Source organism: Toxorhynchites rutilus, chromosome 2 (assembly GCF_029784135.1).
Source record: "Toxorhynchites rutilus septentrionalis strain SRP chromosome 2, ASM2978413v1, whole genome shotgun sequence".
NCBI classification, from domain to species: Eukaryota; Metazoa; Arthropoda; class Insecta; order Diptera; family Culicidae; genus Toxorhynchites; species Toxorhynchites rutilus.
This window is the reverse complement of record NC_073745.1, coordinates 114,034,950-114,048,255: the sequence shown is the minus strand read 5'-3', so window position 1 is coordinate 114,048,255 and position 13,306 is coordinate 114,034,950. Positions and strand designations below refer to the sequence as shown.

At 37.0% G+C, this 13,306-nt stretch overlaps 1 long non-coding RNA gene and 1 pseudogene across 1 annotated transcript; one reads left to right on the top strand and one right to left on the bottom strand.

Moving 5' to 3' along the window:
- Positions 1-1,187: 1,187 nt before the first annotated feature.
- Positions 1,188-2,277, top strand: LOC129771430 (uncharacterized). The gene is made up of 4 exons (XR_008742371.1): positions 1,188-1,357; positions 1,418-1,460; positions 1,715-1,964; positions 2,021-2,277. It is a non-coding gene; the product is annotated as an uncharacterized LOC129771430 (long non-coding RNA).
- A 72-nt stretch (positions 2,278-2,349) lies between these two features.
- LOC129766057 (39S ribosomal protein L4, mitochondrial-like) lies at positions 2,350-7,425 on the bottom strand (annotated as a pseudogene).
- Between the last annotated feature and the right edge of the window lie 5,881 nt (positions 7,426-13,306).

Sequence of the window (13,306 nt, the reverse complement as noted above, 5' to 3'; positions counted from 1 at the left end):
GAGCGGGAATTCCTAAAGATTCATTGCACCTCTAATAAATTGCCGAAAGACGTGATCTTACGTTGATCGCACTTGATTGAAAAAATCCAAAACGAAATGTGTTTGGTCGCAGCATTATATGAGTAGAAAGCAAATAATCGCTCGAAAATGACTTGATTTTTGCGATGTGAAACATTTTCCGTTTTTCATGTTATGCATGCAATATTGGATACGAAAATTTCCACTGATGGTGAAAAAAATATTCAGAAGCTTTCCTGTTAATTGCGACTGATTGAAAAATAACAAAACCAAATGTATTTGGTTGCAGTGTTATATGGATAGAAAACATTAAAATAAACTATTTCGCATGAATGTATTTTTCAATTCCCAGGGGAACTGGCAGATTATTTTTCAGCAACGATGATAGCATCGAGAATTCCGCGCGTGTATGTGTGTGTGTGTGTGTGTGTGGCGGCTGCTCCGATGTTTCAAGCGGAACCGTGGCATCACTCTCCTCCTGACGGATTCCCTTTTGGCCTTAGGTGCACAAACAGGCTCTTGGTGACACCGTTCATCAGCGCTTTCATGATAAACGAAATGAGCTTCACAACAACAGCGACAACATGCTCCAATCGCTGTTCAATCATAACTGAGTGGGTTTACGAGCGGCGCTCGCTTATATACCGATTGATGATTTCAATAGCCTGTTTTGAAAGCAATTTTAAGACTATTGAAACAAGTTTTTGGATGAAAAAGTAACAAGTATATGACGCGTAGACATTTTATCTTTCAAATGAAGTGTTTATCATACCATTTCGTTCAGTTGTTTAAGAGCTATTAACGCTCAAAATCTCGGTCTCCGGCGTAACGCTTTCGTTCTCGAAACTTTGGTTTTACACCCCGGTATAGAAATGAAAGACGTAGTCCTACGTCAATATAAAAAAAATATTTTTTTCCAAACTGTATATAATCGAGTTCAAAATTGTATATAATTGAATCACATATTATCGAGTCTGTTGATATTAGTCGAGTCCGACATGCATTTTGTTTGCACCAACCAAAATTTTGGCTGTTCAAAATTATCTGTTCTTCGAATGTTGTTTGTTGAAATAGCTGCTTGGTCATAGAATCATTGATCACTAGTATGGTATATTTTCCTCGGCGCTCTGAATTTGAATACTACTATTTTAGAACGGGAGCTGAGACCACCTTCCACCTTCCATCGTGGATACAATACGGTAGCGCGACCTATGAGAAAGGCCTTTCAGCCATCTTGGATTTTGAATGTAAACATTCTGCAATATTTTGCAATATCTTTTTTTTTGCTCTTTGTGTGTGGAATTGTTTTGTGGGAATAAGAACATTGAAACGTTGAAAGGTAAGTCTTTTACGGTTAAAGCTAGGTTTGTAATATACTCTATCTTATTATATTTTTCAGCTTAAGAGAATAAATCGACTTTCGGTGTCGGTCGGTGATGAAGGTATTTTTTCCGCGTTTTGCAGTTAGAGACGACGATTAATTGTTCGATTGTAAGGTTTCTGGAATTTCAAGTTTTCCTATATCTATTATTTGTTTCTTGGTTAACAAAAACTTAATGCCTGTTTTTGATGGGGCATAAAAAGATGATATAAAAGGATTTCTAGCAACTTCCTGCAACTAGTTTTATCGTCGATATTGTTCAGCTCACGGTTAAAGCCAGGTTTGTAATATACTTTATCTTATTTTATGTTTCAGCTCAAGCACTGAAACAAGCGGCGGATTCAAAGATTACATTCCAGCGATTGCACGCTCTCACTATTGTTAGCTACGATGCGAAGCACGCAAAGAAAGGTATTGCAAAGGCTCATTCCGCTGTAGGTTCGGAGCCAGCCAATGAGGCGAAAACTGAGCAGCCACGGGGGAGCAGTGCCGATAAGGAGAATTAGCATGAATGTGGGAAAAGTAAAAAGCCTTCGAAGGAACAGGAATCTGCTTCAAATAAAATGTATAAGTAATCGAGCAAACACATTGGATCGACAATATTAACTACTTTGTTAACAGGGATCTGGACAAGAAACACAAGCGCAATGGGTTGTCGGAAAATGACCCTGTTGCATCGTATCATGTATATAAAAAAGAATAGGAACAAAAATCGTCTACCAGGAGAAAACAACCATTCGGAGCTTAGATGGAGAGTGCGAAACAAACTGTTTGGTGAAAAGTAATCATCTCTTACAACATTCCGCCATTGACTGCCAAATTCCATCCAAAATGAGCGATTTGTGATTTGGCGTTTCTAGCATAAGTAGAACGACTGATTAATGTTACATTATGATTAAAAAGTAATTTGAATCAAACAAAACTCAATTTTATTTCATGATGCTATTGATTTACCGATCGACATGGAATTTTGTCATAAGTGACCTCGCATCGTTGCGATGTAAATGTTCGCTTAGTTTCGATTCAATTTCCTGCGCTGCGCTTCTAGTCAGAACCAAAGTATTGTGTTTAAGCATTGAGTAGAAATTCAGTCCATAAACGGGAATCATATTCATATGTTCGACTAAATCCGCCCCAACGGTGATATTCCTCGGCTTAATACTCTCGACAACATACACTTAGAAAAATCCTCGGTCGAAAACTACCAAATACATTTAGTAATGCAAAATTAGTAGAATGTACAATTTTTTTGTACATATTGTCAACAAACCCGCATCCCTACCAGAGATTAGTATATTTTACTCGATAACATTAGTAAGCTTGGATATTGTCATATCTGAAAACTGGTGAGAAAAGCGCGTATTAACCATTTTCATTGTTTCCATAAGGCAATACAGAGGTATAATAAGGATATAATTCTGATACGTGCATTTTCGGCGAGAAAATGTAGCCGATATTGGGCTTCCGAATCATGGTTCTGCTTGACATATGTGTTTATTAGTACGGTCGAAAATGACTATAGATTGGTAGTATTTACCAAAAAATTCGTTATATTTACTAATTATTTCTCTCAGTGTATAGATCATCCTGAGCAAGTCTGATCGACAGCGTCGATACTAATCTTAACACCCGAGTGAAGAACAGCATGTAGAAATGAGACGTTGGTGACCGTGGTTCGTGAGCAATTCCACCCCTACGGAACAGAGGAGAACGCATCGAATCATGCCGCGCCCGGCCAAGTCCTTGTGGGAAATATGATGAATCAGTTTAAATTCTATGATTTTCAATAATTAGGTTCGACAATTTCATTTCAAATTTCTTTCGGTTTTCTTTTGGGATGATTAAAGGTATGGATGAAATAACACTACAAAATATATAAATATAAATGACAGTGTAGAGAAATGCAAAATCTTAGGGTGGGTTTAGACTAGGGATATATTCATGTGAAGAAATATGATGAGATTTATAGAAATCGCATCAATCGTTTACACTAGCGTGAACTTCTATAATGAATATATTCATATTTTCGGTGAATTTATTCACCTGAAGTAGAACTGCATCCAACTTTAGTGATTTCTCACCAGTGAGAAATTCTCAAGCGTTTACATATGTTGAATTTATTCAAGTTATATATACCTCGAATAAGTGTATCATATTTATTCTCACCCGTTTACACCTATTTTCAGGTGAATAAATCCATCTATAGCTATAGATCTCCCTAGTGTAAACCCGCCATTATGCGATTGACAAACACAAGTTGTCGCTTGTGCTGGCATGCAAGAGAGTGATGCATGCAAAAGAGAGAAAGAATCCGACAGGGGTTGCAAACAAAAGAGAGAGCAAATTTGAATGCGTTCCGCGAAGGATGTTGATCTCTCGCATCATTCAGTATTCTATTTTCGGTGCAGTAACATGTGAAGCAAGGAAAAAATATTGGCAAACGAGGAATACGACAGTCCTGGGGCCAAGGTTTGCGTCCTCCTGCACGAATTTCGTTTCTCGTTTTAGCATGGTGGCAGTGAGAGCATCGAAAAGTTGAAAGGTAAATCCTTTACGGTTGAAGCTAGGTTTGTAATATACCCTATTTTATTTTATGTTTCAGCTCAAGAGAACAAATCGACTCTCGGTGTCGGTTGGTGATAGAAAATAAACCAATGGCTTTCAAGGAAATTGGGATGTTCATCAGAGCCAAACTTGACAGTAATATTTTTCCCGCGTTTTGCAGTCAAACCCCTTTCCACAATCCTCTGTATGTTTATACCGTTTCCCCTCGCGCACTTATTGACGACACGGTCACATCTTTAGTATACATATACGCACCTTGTGATGGACGTAATCTTCTGAGTCAACTACTGTTTACTCCTGCACTGAGAGGAATAGTTAGTAAATACGACGAATTTTTTGGTACATGTTACCAGTTCTCTAGTCATTTTCTACCCTACAAATCATTGGTACATATTACGAAAGAAAAATGGTAGGCACAAACGTCAAACAAACTACGATTTGTTGGTCCAACATTGGTGCAATATCAGTGAAAATTTTGCTTCTCATTTGTGAGAGATAATCATCAGGGATAATAAAAATGTTTTTTAATAATTATTTTTAATTTAAAAAATTCTATTTGATTACATTTAACTCCACATACTTAGAATACATTATAATAATAATATATAACTTATTCTATGAGCAGCGTACACGAGGAAAGTTCCCGTTCCTCTTCCTGCTGCATCGCTCTAGTTTGCATTATTTAGGGAGTGTCTGTAGCACCAGCACGTTTCATCCGCATATTGTTCTCTCGTGTCTCTATGAAGAAAAGAAATACATATGTTAATATTATTAAATATGTATATATGTAATGAAACGTAACATCAACAAAATGCTTACCTCCGAATCGCTTCATCTCCAAAATAGAAATGACGATTGCAAAGTGCGCACATCACAGATGTTAGGTATGACAAAAAAACAAAGTTACTAATGGTATGAAGTAAAATCTACGAATCTCTAGTAGGAACGTTCATTGCGTCTGACATCGCTTTTACGTAATTTTGGTAATATTTACAAAACATTTGTATATTTTACCAATGTTTTAGCTACTAAAGATTTGGTAGCTGCTTTTACTAAACTATTTCTCCAGTGTGCGATTTGAAAATATTCGATGAAAAGTGGAACGAACAGTTGCCAGATGATTTTTAAAAAATATCTGTAAAAATTTGTGAAAGTCTGTTAAAAATGTGGAAATGTCTGTAGAAGTGTGCGGATCTGTATAAGTCTTTTAACGTTAATTTTCATAGATTCATCAATATTTTGTGCATCGCGATGCACGTAAGATTGTCTTTTGTATATTATTGTATATTTTGTATATATACAGCCATTCCATGCCAAACCAATATAGTGGTTCTCAGATTACGATGAAAAGTGGTAGTTTTGTTCTTTATCACAAAACATTAGACCCGTATTTTTTTATTTTTTCTTTAGGGTGACCATTTCCATTTTAGGGTGGTCCGAAAAAAATTTTTTTCACAAAACTGCCTTTTTTCAAAAATTCATAACTTCAGAACCACCGAACCGGTTTAGATTATCGACATATCTAAATGAAGCCAATGAGCTAGCTTATTATTAAAAAAATATTGAATAAAATGGATTTTATGGAATTATCGATTGTATTTGTTTTTTATTGTATTCATGGCTTTAGACTAGAGGGCGCCATTTTTTTTTATATTTCTCTTGAAAGATCAGGCATTTTTTTCCTTTTTGAGATATGATTTTTCAAAGTTATTTATAACCATTGTCAATATTTATACAATTTTCACTACTCAAAGAGATAAGAAACATGTTATATAAAAAAAATGCGCAGAATTAAATTTCTTAAAAACTCATGGCAATCAAATAATCTTTTATGATTATAACATTGTAATTTATGAAAAGAACTACAAAGCTTCCATAAGCTCACATGGCAAAATTTAAAACCATCATCACTTTCACCACAGCGCCGCCTGGGTGTGGATTTGTACGTTAGATCGCCAATCGCTTGGATGTAATCAATCTTCGGCCACTGAGTGATACCGTTGGCCACTGAGCGATACTATGCTCACGACATCACAGCGGTGCGACCTATTTTGCGAACGTAACCACTGTGGCTACACCGGACGGCAAAGTGTTACTGAATGACTCGAAAAACAGGTCTAACGTTATGAGTATTGATATAAACTAAATATGAAAATGGAGACGATCTGGCGTAGTGGTAACATCCATACCTCTCACGCTAAGGGTCATGAGTTCAATTCTCACTCCCGACATTCTTCCAAAAAATGGAAGTAACAGTGACGAACCAGCCAAAAAGTGTTCAAAGTCACTATAATAAAAAATAAATATGAAAACTTTTTATATATTAAAACTATGGAAAAATGTCATACGGTGAGTCAAATATCTTTGATGTGATGAATAGAGCCTCTCATTTTTCATGAACCTGTGAAATATTGTTATATCCAAAACGTCTGCAACAAGAATAAAAAGTATTTTACAGATATGTCTGTGAATTCACAAACATATCTGTAAATCTGGCATCTCTGGTAGTATGAGAATTTATTGCAAGAAATCGCTTGAAAAAATTCATGAATTTGCTTGAAAACGAAGTGAATTGAGTCCGCACCACTTTGGTATTTACTGGGTACCGCGTAACGCGTTAATTGGGAAAACCGCGTTAATTTGAAAATCCGCTTAAGAAAACCGCGTTAATTAGAAAATCCGCGTAAAAAAACTGGGTCCTTCACTAACAATCCTATACTCGCGCGCAAAATCGCAACTCATACACTCACAGACTGTGCGTGTCTCTGTTATATTGCAATTTTGTATTTGGTGTTTATTTGAAGAAAAAGATATAATTAAATGAGTTGCGATTTTGCGCGCGAGTATAGGAGTGTTAATGAAAGACCCGTTAGTTCAAGATGGTCATCCTAATGTCAACGCATGTTGATTTCGGAAATACCAAGCGGAACAATGGTATTTGTCCTATACAGAGGAGGGAAGGAATAATAGAAAGGTACTAATGAAAATAGAACTGCTACTGGTCGCTGCTGTGTGGCCTATATGATAACCCAGCAAACATTAAATCGCATATTGTTATATATATATACGTTACACCACAACCGACCGACCAAGGCGTCCCAGAAGTCAAGACGTCAGCAAAAGCCCAGCCGAGACCCATAGCAACAGACAGAGGCGTCAAAGTTACACCGCGCGTGTAAACCAACATTTGCCGACGCCGCGGAAATCAATCGAACGACGCGAACAAAGGTTCGATCAGGTTCGAACCACCGACGGAAATAATGAGATCAGCAGATGTAGTCTATTTAAGCCTTGTAATACGATTATAGAATTTAGTCTTGAGCGTAGCCGAGTTGAATACGGGCATAAAGGTTTATGAACCGAATGTAAAGTGTTATAAACGAATAAAAAGGGTAATTAGAAATTAAATAAAAGTTTTTTTTAAACCGCGAGTTAAGTCACGGCATAATTGGCGCAGTCATTGGCCAAGTGGTACAACGAAGTGAGTAGTGTTTATAGAGCGGATATCTGGAAGCACCGCCACCGAGTTAAAGAGGAGAAGTTTACATCTACTGAAGAAACCAAACGAACAAGCGAGAGGACCCCCTGAGCGAAAATCAAGGACTCGCTGCCGTTAGGAAAACTAATCCCGCCACCTGGAACGAACGATCTACGAGGAAACCGATTCAACCTACCCAGACTCCAGGAGATGAAAGCAGTAATCTTCCTGTAAGTAAACACGAACAATTATCTAAACCTAACACAACAAAATACTAATTCAGAAGTGCGAGCCCCCACCAGTGGTAAGCGGACACTTGATATATCACAAAGTGAATAACTAATTCATTAACAAGTGAAGTGTAGAACAACACATTTTCTCGCGCGTATAAAGTACGTAAGATTGTTTTTTTTTAAAAAAAAAAAGAACAAACTCTTTTGAAAAAACAAATTTATTAAAATGGCCGAGCGGGAGCAAATGATTTCTCCGGAACTTCTGGCCCCGGAATTGGATGATCATGCACCAATTCCGCAACAAGAAATAACAATTCAAGGGTTACTCCAACACATAAGGAGCCTAACTCACAATCAGAACGAACTGATTGGGCAATTGAGAACACTTAAAGCAAAAGCGGAGGATCCGTTTATGCAGTTTAGAACTCCGGATCCTATTAAGAATTTACCAACATTCTCCGGAAACAAACGGGAAACAAACGCATGGCTTGAAGACGCCGAAAACACCCTGCATCTTTTTGAAAGATACAGAGATGATCCGGTCTACAGCCAATTGGTCAGAGCGGTAAAGAATAAAATCGTGGGAGAGGCCAAAGAAATTTTGATTGCTGCCGGCAACCCGAACAGTTGGGCAGAAATCAAAGAAATTATTCTAAATTCATACGGCGATAGGAGAGATTTGACATCTCATATCCAATCGTTGTTTTATATAAACCAAGGAAAAAAATCCATCACTGAATACTACAACCGAATCAAAACCATAGACACTGCTATTAAATCCACAGCAGCGACAATGGATGATTATAACAACTCTACAAGAGCAATAAATAATCTAGTGAGCCTTATGACTCTCACTAGATTCATAGATGGGCTCACAGAGGAATTGTCTATGCACGTGCGAAGCTACAGACCTAAAAGTCTGGAGGAAGCGTATGCAATCACCATACAATATGCCAACGCTGCATATAGGCAGAAGTTAAACCAAAAACCATCTGACACAAATAAAAATATCAGATCCAACAATAGTAACGGTTCACATAATTCGAAACCGTCTCCCAACCCCAATAGTAATGGCAATCACTTTAACGCGAAGCCATCCACCTCAAATTCTAACAATAACTTGCATAATCAAAAACCATACGGGTCTGCGAAATTCAAAGCTAGAGCTCCACCGCCAGATGACGATGTCTCGATGAGGACAGCGAAATCGCGGGCAGAGGTTAACAGCCACGAAACAGCAGAACACAGCAAAAATCATCAAACAGAACCTGACACTTCGGAACAGCTGGACGAATCCGTCCTCGATTCGGAAGATGACGATTATTTCGTCAACGATGAACTAAATTTTCACGTGGCCGAGTCGCTACAAAAAGAAAAATAATGAACGATAATAACTTTATTCCCTACATCACCATTGCAACATCCAAAGGCGAGATGAAATTTTTGATCGACACAGGAGCGAACAAAAATTACATATCACCCGAGCATGTAAACATAGAAAACTGCAAAACAGAACCGATTTCAAAAGTAACCAACATTAAGGGAACCTTTACAATCGATAAATCCGCTTCCTTCGACCCATTTCTTATAAATAAAAAACTGAAATTTTTCATTTTCAAATTTCATAAATTTTTCGATGGACTCATCGGATACGAGTCATTGAGAAATTTAAATGCTAAAATCGACGTCAGTAAAAATACATTGAGGATCGGGAGAAAAACTTTCGCAATGAAAAAGAGATTTCCCGAGAAACATAAAATCAATTTAAATGAACAAGAATATCAGTTCATAAAATTGAAAACCAAGAAAAATGGAGATTTTCTTATAGAGGAAGAAAAGCCTCACGGAAAATTTTCTATCTTGCCAGGCCTCTACAGAAGTGCTAATAACACAGCCTTTGTAGCAGTGCAAAATTATACAAAAAAATCGATGGAAATCAATTCGAACGAGATCAAGCTTTGCAATGACTTGGATACAGAGGTTGACCCATTCGAGCTGACAGAGCTACCGAAAAAGGTTGACTCTGAAAATTACACCATAAGAGACGATCATATGAATGAGGAGGAGAAATATACCCTCAGGAAATTGATCAGGAAATACAACGACGTTTTATATGTGGAAAGTGATAAGTTATCATTCACCCATAAAATTAAACATAAAATACGCACCGTGGACAGTATTCCGATACACTCCAAATCGTATAAGTACCCCTACGTGTACGAAAGCGAGGTGCAGGAGCAAGTTAAAAAGATGCTGAAAGACGGAATCATAAAAGAGTCAATCTCGCCTTACACGTCACCTGTGTGGGTGGTTCCTAAAAAGTCCGATGCATCTGGACGAAAAAAATTCCGTTTAGTGATCGATTACCGAAAACTAAACGAGAAAACAATTAATGACAAATACCCTATACCAGAAATTACGGATATTCTGGATAAATTAGGAAAGGCGAAATATTTTTCAACAATCGATTTAGTTTCTGGCTTCCACCAAATTCAATTAGCGGAGGAAGATACAGAAAAAACTGCTTTTTCCGTAAACGGTGGCAAATATGAGTTTACTCGTATGCCATTTGGCTTGAAGAATGCCCCAGCGACTTTTCAAAGAGTCATGGATTGCATTCTGAGAGATTTAGTAGGAGTATGTTGTTTCGTCTATATGGACGATATCATCATCTTCTCCAGCTCGCTTCAAGAGCACTTGAAAAATTTGTCGCAAGTCTTCGCAAAATTGAAAGAAGCAAGACTAAAAATTCAGCTGGACAAATGCGAGTTCTTTAGGAAAGAAACGCAATTTTTAGGTCATACAGTCTCTGAAGAGGGAGTACGACCAAACAGCGACAAAATTGATGCAATAAGGCAATGGCCAATACCTAAAAGCGAAAAAGAAGTGAGACAATTCCTAGGAATGCTTGGCTACTACAGGCGATTTATTAAGGATTTCGCAAAAATTGTAAAGCCGTTAACAGCACTTCTCCGAAAGGATATTGAATTCGAAATTACACCAGAAGTAGTAACATGCTTCGAAAAGTGTAAGCAACTTCTGACGATCGACCCGGTATTAATTTACCCTGATTTTAGCAAAGAATTTTCACTAACAACGGATGCGAGTGACCACGCTATTGGTGCAGTGTTGTCACAAGGGCCAGCAGGTAACGACCGACCCATCGCATACGCCTCACGTACTTTGAATAAAACGGAAGAACGATATTCCACTACCGAAAAGGAGTTTCTCGCGATAGTATGGGCAGTGAAACATTTCAGACCATACCTCTATGGTAGAAAGTTTAAAATGTTCACCGACCACCAACCACTAACATTTTCTTTCACGAACGCTAACCACAGAATAATTAGAGGAAAGCTGGCTTTAGAGGAATTCGATTACGAACTAATCTACAAACCGGGAAAACAAAACGTTGTCGCCGACGCGCTGTCGCGCGTAAACATAGAAAAACACCTGAACGCACACTCGCAATCATCGCTTTCCCTAAATGTTGAACCTTCTGAGCGAGGAAACGAACCTTCAGACGACGAAAGTGACGGAACGACAGTACACTCAGCGGATACGAGTGATGACTACTTTATTCGGTATACTGAGAGACCTATCAACGTTTTTCGGACACAAGTCATATTCAAAATAGGAAATGTAGAACTTGCAGCCTACGAACAAATTTTTCCAAAATATCACAGACACACAATAGTAAAAAGAACATACACCGAAGAAGACATAGTTGAAACGTTGAAACGGACCCTGAATCCGAAGGGTTTGAGTTGTATAAAAGTACCTATCTCATTAGCACAACTAGTGCAGGAGACGTATAAAAAACATTTTTCCTCAAATATTATTTACAAAGTATTTATTTCAGAGACCATGTTGGAGGACATCAGAATGGAAGTCGAGCAAGACGAGATCATAAGAAGAATTCACCAATACGGACACAGAGGAATCAAAGAAAACCGGAACCAGATTCTACAAACACACTTTTTCCCGCAACTCGATCGAAAGGTCAAAATTTATGTCGATTCCTGTGATATTTGCAAAAAAGCCAAATATGACAGAAATCCACCCAAACTAATTAGAAAAAGCACATTTGGACAGAAACCTTTCGACAGAGTCCACATTGACATTTTCTTCCTAAAAGGTCAAAAGTGGCTCACCATAGTTGATTCATTTTCAAAATTTGCAAACGCGATTCCATTAAGCACAAGAACAATAGTTGATATCAAAACCGCAATAACCGAACACATTCGAAATTTTGGAAGACCTCAAACTATAGTGAGTGACCAAGAGCCATCTTTCAGGTCCATAGACTTTATGGGATTCCTAAATGATATCAATATAGAGATACACCTCGCAAGTGGATCCAATTCAAATGGTATCGTGGAACGTTTCCACTCCACTTTAATTGAAACCTTCCGCACAAACAAAGCAAAATTTAAAGATTTAACATTAAACGAGCAAGTAAATATCGCCATCGACATTTACAATAATAGTTTCCACTCAGTAATAAAAACCCAACCGCGAAATTTGATTTTTAATAACTCTGGATCTACGAATATGGAAGAAATATCTGAAAAATCTAAAAACCTGCAATCTGCAGTTAAAATCGAACTAAATAGACGAAAAGATAAATACGAACAACAAAATATGAATAACGAAAAACCTGAAGATCTTCAACCAGGCGAAATTAAATACATAAAAAACTCTCAACGTTTAACAAAGGACAAAGATCCGTTTAAAATAACAACGATTAAACACAACAACGAACTAACATTTGAAGACGTCAATAATATTAAAATCCACAAAAATAGAATAAAGAAATAACCGATAAATCAATTATTTAACTCTCGTTGCAGATTTTCATGCATCGTCATAATAAATTGCACAAAACTTAAAGATCTATCTCACAACAATGGTATAATTGCCATAAAATTAAAACAAGTCAGGATTAGGATAGGATTCGAGAGAATTATCCAAAAGATTAATATCCACTCTATCGAACATAATATCAATTACATTGAAAAAATCGCAGGAAATATTAAAGTTATAGACCACTTAAGAAGTACTTTAGATTTCAAAATACAAAACTCAAAAGGTAAATTGATGAGCTTGTATTCCCACAGAAGTAAAAGAGCATTAGTAAACGCATTAGGAACAGCAATAAAATTAATAGCAGGAAACCCTGATAATGACGATTTAGAAATTATAAACCATAGTTTGGGAACTTTAGAGAAACAGGAAAATTTACTATCGAAATCTATATCAAGACAAATAATCATTAACGAAAAAATACAAAACAAAATTAATAACATAACAGACGTACTCAAAAAGATCAATAAACAGATTGTGGAACAGAGGAACAATTCTTTGGTAACCAGAGCAGATTTGGAATATATCAACATGATTGTAAACCTTGACTCTATAATTCAGATTCTCGGAAATATTGAAGAACAAATCGAGTTTGCTAAACTCAACATTTTAAACAGAAATTTATTTTCATTTGAAGAGAAGAAGTACATTTTCAACAGACTCAATGCTCAAAAGCTAAAGCTAGACTATTTAGATCAAATATTCCAGTACAGCTCAGGAAGCGTTATTGTAAGCCAAGGTGAAATTATAATACTGGTGAAAATA